This window comes from Ailuropoda melanoleuca, chromosome X, assembly GCF_002007445.2.
Source record: "Ailuropoda melanoleuca isolate Jingjing chromosome X, ASM200744v2, whole genome shotgun sequence".
Lineage (NCBI taxonomy): Eukaryota > Metazoa > Chordata > Mammalia > Carnivora > Ursidae > Ailuropoda > Ailuropoda melanoleuca.
Window position 1 is genome coordinate 32,090,352 of NC_048238.1, and position 9,423 is coordinate 32,099,774.

At 42.0% G+C, this 9,423-nt stretch overlaps 1 long non-coding RNA gene across 1 annotated transcript in view; it reads right to left on the bottom strand.

Moving 5' to 3' along the window:
• Positions 1-5,794, bottom strand: part of LOC117797442 — an 11,937-nt gene extending 6,143 nt beyond the window's left edge. Inside the window, exons 1-2 of the long non-coding RNA XR_004622417.1 lie at positions 5,758-5,794; positions 4,800-4,937 (exon numbers count right to left, since the gene is read on the bottom strand). This is a non-coding gene — a long non-coding RNA (uncharacterized LOC117797442). The remainder of the gene's footprint in view (positions 1-4,799; positions 4,938-5,757) is intronic.
• Between the last annotated feature and the right edge of the window lie 3,629 nt (positions 5,795-9,423).

Genomic DNA, 9,423 nt, shown 5'->3' on the forward strand with positions numbered 1-9,423 from the left:
TTTTTTCAAGTCTACTCATCATCTTGACCATTGTTGCTCTGAATTCCATTTCTGATAATTTGGATACATCTAAATCTATTATTTCTGTGGCAGAGGCCACAGCCTCATTATCTTTTCTTTGCTGGGGGGGGACTTCTCCTTCTCATCATTCTGATGAGGAGAGATTGCAGGGTTGTCCAGAGCCCAAATTATTGACTGGGACCCAGGCTGTACGCCCTTGTTTTATAGAGATCTTAGGGATGTGGGCTTCTTCTTTAAAGATTTTATTTCTTTATTTGAGAGAGAGAGACAGACAGTCAGCAAGAAAGGGAACCCAAGCAGCGGAGTGGGAGAGGAAGAAGCAGGTTCCCAGCGGAGAAGCCCGATGAGGGACTCCTTTCCGGAACGCTGTGATCACACCCTAATCCGAAGACAGGCACTTAGGCCTGCCGCGCCAATACTCAGGAAACTCTGTTTGGGTAGAGTCTCCGTGTCCCCTGTGAGGGGGGATGGGGATGGGCACACTGTGAGCCGGTATTTCCAGGCTTTTGTTGTCTGGCAGCTTTCCCTGGGGGTCTGCTGTGCCTCTTCTGAGAGCCAGAGCAGTAGCGGCCGAAATTCAGCCTCTGTCACAGAACGGAGGGATCGCGGACCGTTCTCCACTGATGTTCTGGCCACTTTAACTCTGTTTCTGTTGGTGCTGCTCAACCCTGCAGCATCCCGGGCTGTGCGCCCCACACCCGGCATCCCAGCCTGTTTCTGTTGGTGCTGCTCAACCCTGCAGCATCCCGGGCTGTGCGCCCCACACCCGGCATCCCAGCCCTCACTTCCATGGCCGGTGCGTCTCTGTCCTTTGTGTTTCTAGCCCTGCTCGCCGCCAGCCGCCTCGCGCGCGCTCCCGAGCTCCCGAGCTCCCTGTTTCAGTATGGTTCGCCTGTGCTCTGGAGCGCCAGTTTTCAGTCTGGTCGCACTTGCACTCCTGAGCTCTCGGTTTCACTCTAGTTTGAGCGTGTGGTCGGGAGCTCCTGTTTTCAGTCTGGACACGGGCGTTCCCACGCTCACTGTCTCAGTCCGCTCTCTTGCGGGTGCTGGTCTGAGAGTCCAGCCCGCTCCCCAGCACAAGGGGCTATTGCTTCCTGGCGCCTGAGCGCAGAGACTCCCTCCCCCTTCCCTTTATCCTCCGATATCTGTGCTCGGATTCACAGCTCCCCGCTTCGTACCTCAATACTCAGCACTGGAGATGTTCATTTGTAGAGATCCAGATGTATCTTCCTGCATCTCTGGCTGATTCTGTGGGTGTTCAGAATGGTCTGGTAGATATCCAGCTCGACTCGGACCAGCTGAGAAAGGGTCGCCTACTCCTCCTCCATCTTTTCTCCTCCTTGCAGAAAGTGGTGCCTTTCTGTTCATAGAGTTGCTGCTATTCTTTTCTTCATTCTCCAGTTGAGTTTGTAGGTGTTCAGAATGGTCTGATAGCTATCTAGCTGCATTCCTGCGACCAGACGAAATTTAAGCCTCCTGCTCCTCCGCCATCTTGGACTCCTCCCTGACCAGGAAATTTCTGACTGACTAGTTAAGACTACGTTTCTGAGGGAGGTTGGAAGTGCAATTAGGTTAGGTATTAAGCCCTAGTGTGATGACTTGGCCTAACCAATGCCATTTGGGGCCGATAGTTTCTTTTTAATAAAAAGTGGAGCTTTGTCTCCCATCTGTTGTGACATTTTTCCTCAAACAGGAAGGATGCTCAGATGTTGGATTGCCCAAAATAATAAACATATAATCTAGTTCTTCTATCCCTCTTTTAGTAGATGTTGTTGGTGATCTGCCCAGATCAACTTGACCAGCCAGGACACCCAACCCTCCAGCTGTTTGTGAGTACACTGCAGCTGACAGCATATACCTGTGACCTTCTCAGAAAGACTGACCCTGACTAACTGGGGCAGCCAAGGACAGAGGCATAAATGCATGGACCCTTTGCCCTGTCTCTGCAGTGAGATTTATGCTCCAGAATCTGTCTTGTATCAAGCCAAGTTTAGATTTTGCGTGAGATTATATCCTTGCTTGGTTCTTCCTCTGCCCCATTCTGCTTCCCTTACTCCTGTACAGATTTCTCCTGAGTGTACTCCTTCAAAAAATCCCTGTCTTAGGCTCTGTTTCTAGGGAACCCAACCTAAGATTCACCCTTAAACAGAGTTGACCACCCTCTCTTTTTTGTTACCAAAATTCCTACTTAATTTCTTTTTAATGGCACTAGTACTGTGTCTAACAATTTTTTTCACATGTGTATATCCCTTAATAGTGTAGGAGCCAAGGGCAGGTGCCCCAAGATGGGCCACTTTGGCATGAAGATTATTTTGAGTTACAAGCAATTAAAACCCAGAAGATTCAGGAAAAGCTCTGTATCTCCCCTTCAACTGCCTAAATGTATATTAGAAAGGAGAGCCTGTACCAGATATTCCTCTTTACCTACGAAACTTACCTACATAATAGGGCAACTTTTGTTTCCCGAATATCTCTTCTCACCTTCCTGCTAATGCTCTGCCTCCCCCTTGTATCATCAGATGCCTACCCCTCTTCTTAACTTAGGATGTCATGCAAAGCTCATGTTGCCTGACTATCTTTGGAGTTTCATGTCTATGTGGATTTCCCATATATACAAAACTAAATTTGATTTTCTCCTGTTAATCTGTCCTATGTCAATTTTATTCTTAGCCCAGCTAGAAGGACAGAGGAAATTTCTTCCTCCCCAACAGTAGGCTAGGAAATCTTTAAGTGCAGAAAACGGATGTATTTTTTTCTCTCTCCTTAAGCCCTAGCATATATGTAATGGGCACTTGTAAAAATGGTGAGGTGAACTTAGTTGAAAATTAAGGCCAGGGGCTCCTGGGTGGCACAGCGGTTAAGCGTCTGCCGTCGGCTCAGGGCGTGATCCCGGCGTTATGGGATCGAGCCCCACATCAGGCTCCTCTGCTATGAGCCTGCTTCTTCCTCTCCCACTCCCCCTGCTTGTGTTCCCTCTCTCACTGGCTGTCTCTATCTCTGTCAAATAAATAAATAAAATCTTTAAAAAAAAAAAAAAAAAAAAAAAAAAAAAAAAAAAAAAAAATTTTAAAAAAAAAAAAAAAAAAAAAAAAAAAAAAAAGAAAATTAAGGCCAGATCACAGTGGATTGAAGAATGAATAGAAGTGAGATAGTAGAGGTAATAAACACAGTGGTAGGCTATTCTTTGCAATGTCTGAATGTGCCTTGGAATATCGTTATTGGCTTACCTATTTTATCTCCCTACTAGATTGTGGATGAAAGAGCAAAAACAAGTTTTTTAGTAATTAGTCTCAGGCTGAAAGGATTTCTTACAAGACATAAAGTTCATGCAATCTAGTTAATTTCCCAAATGGGTTAAATAAATTCTTAGTTTCTTTGCTAGTTTCATTATTACCTACTCAGAAAGAGTTCAGTTTTAAAATTTTTTGACTTAGCAATTTGTTCCTTTCAAATGTCTGAAAATAAGACTGCATGGCCAGAACTAAGGATTTCACACAGTTTCAGCATTTTTGAAGCCTATATTCCTTATCACTCACCTACTTTGCACAATTATTTCATATTTAGCAAACGATTCCAGTTTTATTACCATTTTGCCTCATCTATAGGAGTCTGTGTGCAGTGGATAGAGGATAGTCATAAAGTTTACTGAGCTTTTATTATGTATAGACTACTTTGCTATCAATTGTTGGGGGCTAGAAGGTTGATAAGAAAGAATAGAAAGTGTTCCTATGTTGAAGGAGCTAAAGCTTGCTAGAATCATGGCATACATAGCTTAGGATCACTTACAGAGGACCTCATCAACCAGTTTCAAGTTAGTTAATAATTAATATTGAGCCTGTAGGGTTTGAGAGAGTATAGTATAATGAGATGATAAGCAAGCACCAAGTCAATCAAGAAAGGAAGTTTTTTGGAGAGAAATTATTCTCAAGTGTGCTAATGAACCTCATTTTAAAAGACATTTTCTCAATATTCTTGTGTAGCCCATGCCCTGCTTCTCACTTCTACTCTATAATTCTCAAGACATGATTCTGAACATGCTATACCTAAACACTGGAACAAATTCAGTGCGTGGTCAACAGTCTATATTTCAGGCTAGGAGTCTCACTGAGCTGCTGCCATTTGGTGAGATAGCATTGGTCCATGTTTTAGCTCTCATATTTGTAAATTACTAGATTTCTTTTTCTCAATGAACCCAAAGGTGACCAGGTTCTACATGAGGGATCAGCAACCTTTATCTGTAAGGTGTAAATATTTTACAATTTATAGTCTTTGTCACAACTATTCAACTCTGCTACTGTAATATGAAAGCAGCCACAGACAATATATAAATGATGGATGTGGCTATGTTCCTATAAAACTTTATTTATGAAAACAGGTAGCTGGCCATAATTGGCACACAGGTTGTCTGCCAATCCCTGCTATAGAAGATTGACTCACACCAATAGTATTTCTAAAAGTCATTAATCATCTGCAGATAGGACTCACATATAACTAGGACAGACTACCTGCATAAAACATATTATCAGAAATTAGCCACTAATGTAACTAAACTACAAATTAGAAGGTTGCTTTATTAAGCAATGGGTCAGACAAATGGCATTGTTTTCTTAGTTTGTATTCTCCCAGAAGTGACCTGAGAAAATGGTTTAAATGAAAATATTATTTGGCAGATAATTCCTGGAAATATCAGAAGGAAGTACAGAAGTAAAACAGGGAAGAGAATGAAGCAGCAAAATTTGCATTGACAAGCAAGACAACTAAGGGCATCTAGAACATACCTCAGCTTTATGTCACTCATGAGGCAAGGGAGCTGGGATATTTATCCAGTAACTGTGTCAGTCATTAGTTGAGGGTTGCTTCTGGGAAGGGGGAGGGCAGAGAGGGCTCCAGTGTCTAGAGAGAGACTTCAGGCAAACCTGGAAGTTGGACAGCATATATGGACACAGCAAATGTCAGTTGTATATGAGTGGGGCACCAACACTATCTGCTTCAACTGTTTTCTCCCAAATGATATTCATAATAAGGTCATATGAATTAATGAGTTAATTTTCTATTATAGGAATTTTTCTGAATAAATGGAATTGGTACTATAGAAACCAACCAACCTTCTCCTCCATGCAGTGGGTAGGTACTAACATATATTTTAAATAGCTAACCTCTTTTCTGAAATATTCCTCATCAGGCAACAATAATTTATATAATCTTAACATGGAACATATTAGAATTGTCATGATTATGGCTTACTTTTATTGGTTTATATTTTGTTTAATAGTTTTTTTGAGAATTAGAAAAACATGAGGCTTGCTGATCAGAAGTGGACCAACACTTGCCCTACTATCATTTGGCTTTGGTCTATGGTAGTTCAGTGTCCTATGTCTACTGTGCTGCTATCTTTATCAATAGAGGACGCCAAAGGCTGGCCTATGGAAAAGGAGAAAGTGGACTAGCAGTAGAAGAAGAAAAGTGGGCAATAATGCAAGGAAACGAGTACCTAGGAGTATCAGTAGCCTATGGGAAAAGGAAGAGTTAAAGACTTTCTTAAGATTCCATGGTAGAGATCAAAAAAGAATTTACACCATGCTACCCAAAGTGATCAAATTTAAAATTTCTATTTAACATTTATATTCTTTCAAGTCCCTTCTTAGTCTTCCTGCTACAATGACTTTCTTTCTGTCCTTCCTCCATACAACACCCATTGCCATTGGCTTCATGCTCCTCATTCTCATACCTACTTACTTTTTCTTCCGTCTTGCTATGCAGTTGAGCCCCCTTCCAGATCTCCAGCACAGCAATCCAGAGGACTCTCCAGTTAATGGGATCTCTCCTCCTGAGAAGGCAAGCAGGATGATGTGTTACTGGTTGCAAGGTATGGGGGGGGGGCATTATTTCTTATGCTTCATTTTTCCATAAAGGACTTTTCCTTAATTGGTATTTTTTTCTGTGTTTCCATTTCATTAACTGAGAAACATGGGAGCAACACTTTCAGCTTTTCTCTGCTCCTTTGTCCACTCCTTTCCAAGGGTGAATAAATAACTTTTCTGATCAGGGACTCTAGGAAAAGGGACACTGTAGGTGTGGGTAGCAGCTGTGGAAGTGTGCCACTCAGATCACACTTCAAGAAAGAACTTGCCATTCAGTTGCAACAAATGAAGTTAGTTGACAGCCTCCAGATTTTGAAGGCTATATTCTTCTTGGGCAGCTCCAATGAATGATCACACATAGTAGGAATGCTAAGGCCTGGACATTTCTGCCCAATGTACAACTCCTTTAATAGGTAGAGTTTGCTCTAGAGCTCCCTAAAGGGTTGACTGACATTTTGTCCAATCTGCATTGAGATCCCAGGCTCTTCCTGCCAAAATCTGCTTCCTCCCTCTTTTATCATTCACAGGATTTACTACCCAGTCCTAAAAGCTTTTGCATTTCTGTGTCTCAGAGTTGGCCTCCCAGAAGACCCAACTAACACGATGTGGTTCTATAGCTCCTCTCTCCCTCTCTCTTTCTCGCTCAATTTGTCCAAAGGACTCACACACTCTTACAAACTACACGTGATGAGTTCCCCAGGGAATGATTTCCCCTGCAAGTGGGAAGCTGTTAAGGAAGAGGTTTTAGTGGACCCATTATTGCCATACATTGTTTCATTCTACAGTTCAATCTTAAAGTAACAAAGCTGATACTTTTAACTTTATCTGTTTGATTCTTGTGTCTTATGTCTCAATTCGTTTTTGACACAAGAAGGAAACAAACAAACAAAAAAGCTGATTTATCTCCTCAACTCTAGTACAAATAGAGAAGAATTCTTACATGTAATTTGGAATACTTGAATGATTTTCTGGAGACCACATAGGGTATTCCTTCTGCTCCTTTGTAATGAATTCATTTTTTAAAAAAATCATCAAAGGCGTGATCTTAAAAAGTGATGAATATTTAGCAGAGTGACAGACAAAATTTGATTAAGAAACTATTGCAGTAATCACTTCTGTAGATAGACCTATTACTTCCTTGAAGATTTGGAGTTATAAAAATAGAGTGTCTGGACCATGAGCATGAGACTTTCCTAGAATATGTATGTATGTATGTATGTGTGTGTGTGTGTGTGTGTGTGTGTGTGTGTGTGTGAGAGAGAGAGAGAGAGAGAGAGAGAGAGAGAGAGAGAGAGAGAGAGAGAGAGATGCACAATGGAGGAATTTGTTGGTCCTATATAGGTTGTTCAGAAAGGGGCTTTAGCAGACAGGCTTTAGGGTGCCAGTCATAATCCCTGTCTTTGGGAACTACCCTGCATACAGCCTTTGCTGATGTGTTGGTCTAGGCAGCCAGTTTTGTGCCATGGCACCTCTAAGATGCCTAGCCCATCTTGACTCAGTGCCTACCTGTAGAATCAGTCACTGTTGATGTCTCACCTATTGCCCCTCAGTTCACCCAGAAGATTGCAGCTTCAGTGAACAGTTACTTGCTCCTTTACTCACCAGATGCTTCTTAACCTGAGTGTCTGTATCTGCCTGACTAAGGGCATTCTCTGGCTACAGGAATATGCTAGGTCCACTTGCAAGGCAGGCCAGAAGTCCCAGGAAATTTATTGCGCTAGGAGTGACTCCTGATTAATAAAGACAGAAGTTGGTGGGTACATCCCCAGTTTCCTCACTCTCTTTGAGGAACAGTTCTTTCTTTTTTTTTAAGATTTTATTTATTTATTTTTCAGAGAGAGAGAGCACAAGCAGAGGGGTGGCAGGCAGAGCAGGCATAGGAGAAGCAGACTCCTCACTGAACAAGAAGCCTGACGCGGGACTCGATCTCAGGACCCTGGGATCATGACCTGAGCCCAAGGCAGATGCCTAACCAACTGAGCCACCCAGGCATCCCTGAAGGGACAGTTCTGTAGTATAATCCACAGTCTCTCAGAGGGTCCCCAGAAGAATTGAGCTCCATAGCAATAGCCCACTTATGAGCAAATCTTGTTCTTTTTTAAAAACTTTTAAATTTAAATTCAATTAGCTAACATATAGTACATCATTAGTTTCAGATGTAGTGTTCAATTATTTATTAGTTGTATATAACACACAGTGCTCATCACATCACGTGCCTTCCTTAATGCCTATCACCCAATTACCTTAACCCCCCCCAGCCACCTCCCCTCCAGCAACATTCAGTTTGTTTCCTATAGTTAAGAGTCTTTCATGGTTTTTCTCCATCTCTGATGATTTTCCATTCAGTTTTCCCTACCTTACCCTATGATCCTCTGTGCTGTTTCTTATATTCCACATACGAGTGAAACCATATTATAACTCTTTCTCTGTTTGACTTACTTCACTCAGCATAATACCCTCCAGTTCCATCCACACTGATGTAAATTGTAAGTATTCATCCTTTCAGATGGCTGAGTAATATACCATTGTGTGTGTCTCACATATTCTTTATCCTTTTATCTGCTGATGGTCATCTTGGCTCTTTCCACAGTTTGGCTATTGTGAAGATTGCTGCTATGAACATTGGGGTGCAGGTGCCCCTTTGGGTCGCTCTATTTGTATCTTTGGGGTAAATACCTAGTAGTGCAATTGCTGGGTTACAGAGCAGCTCTATTTTTAACTTCTTAAGGAACCTCCATACGGTTTTCCAGAGTAGCTGTACCAGCTTGCATTCCCACCAACAGTGTAAGAGGGTCCCCCTTTCTCCACATCCTCACCAACATTTGTTGTTTCCTGTCTTGTTAATTTTAGCCATCCTGACTGGTGTAAGGTGGTATCTCATTGTGGTTTTGATTTGTATTTCCCTGATGCCAAGTGATATTGAGCATTTTTTCATGTGTTTATTAGCCATTTGTATGTCTTCATTGGAGAAATGTCTATTCACGTCTTCTATCCATTTCTTGACTGGATTCATTGGTTTTTTGGGGGGGTGTTGATAAGTTATGTATAGATCTTGGATACTAGCCCTTTATCTGATATGTCATTTGCAAATATCTTCTCCCATTCCATAGGTTGCCTTTTAGTTTTGTTGACTGTCTCCCTTGCTGTGCAGAAGCTTTCTATCTTGACGAAGTCCCAATAGTTCATTTTTGCTTTTGTTTCCCTTGCCTTTAGAGATGTGTCTTGCCAGAGGCTGTTGTGGCCGAGGTTAAAGAGGTTGCTACTTGTGTTCTCCTCTAGGATTTTGATGGATTCCTGTCTCACATTTAGGTCTTTCATCCATTTTGAGTTTATCTTTGTGTATAGTGTAAGAAAAAGGTCCAGTTCCATTCTTCTACACGTTGCTATCCCATATTCCCAGCAGCATTTATTGAAGAGACTGTCTTTTTTCCATTGGATAGTCTTTCCTGCTTTGCCATAGATTACTTGACCATAGAGTTGAGGGTCCATTTCTGGGTTCTTCATTCTGGTCCATTGATCTATGTGCCTGTTTTTGTGTCAG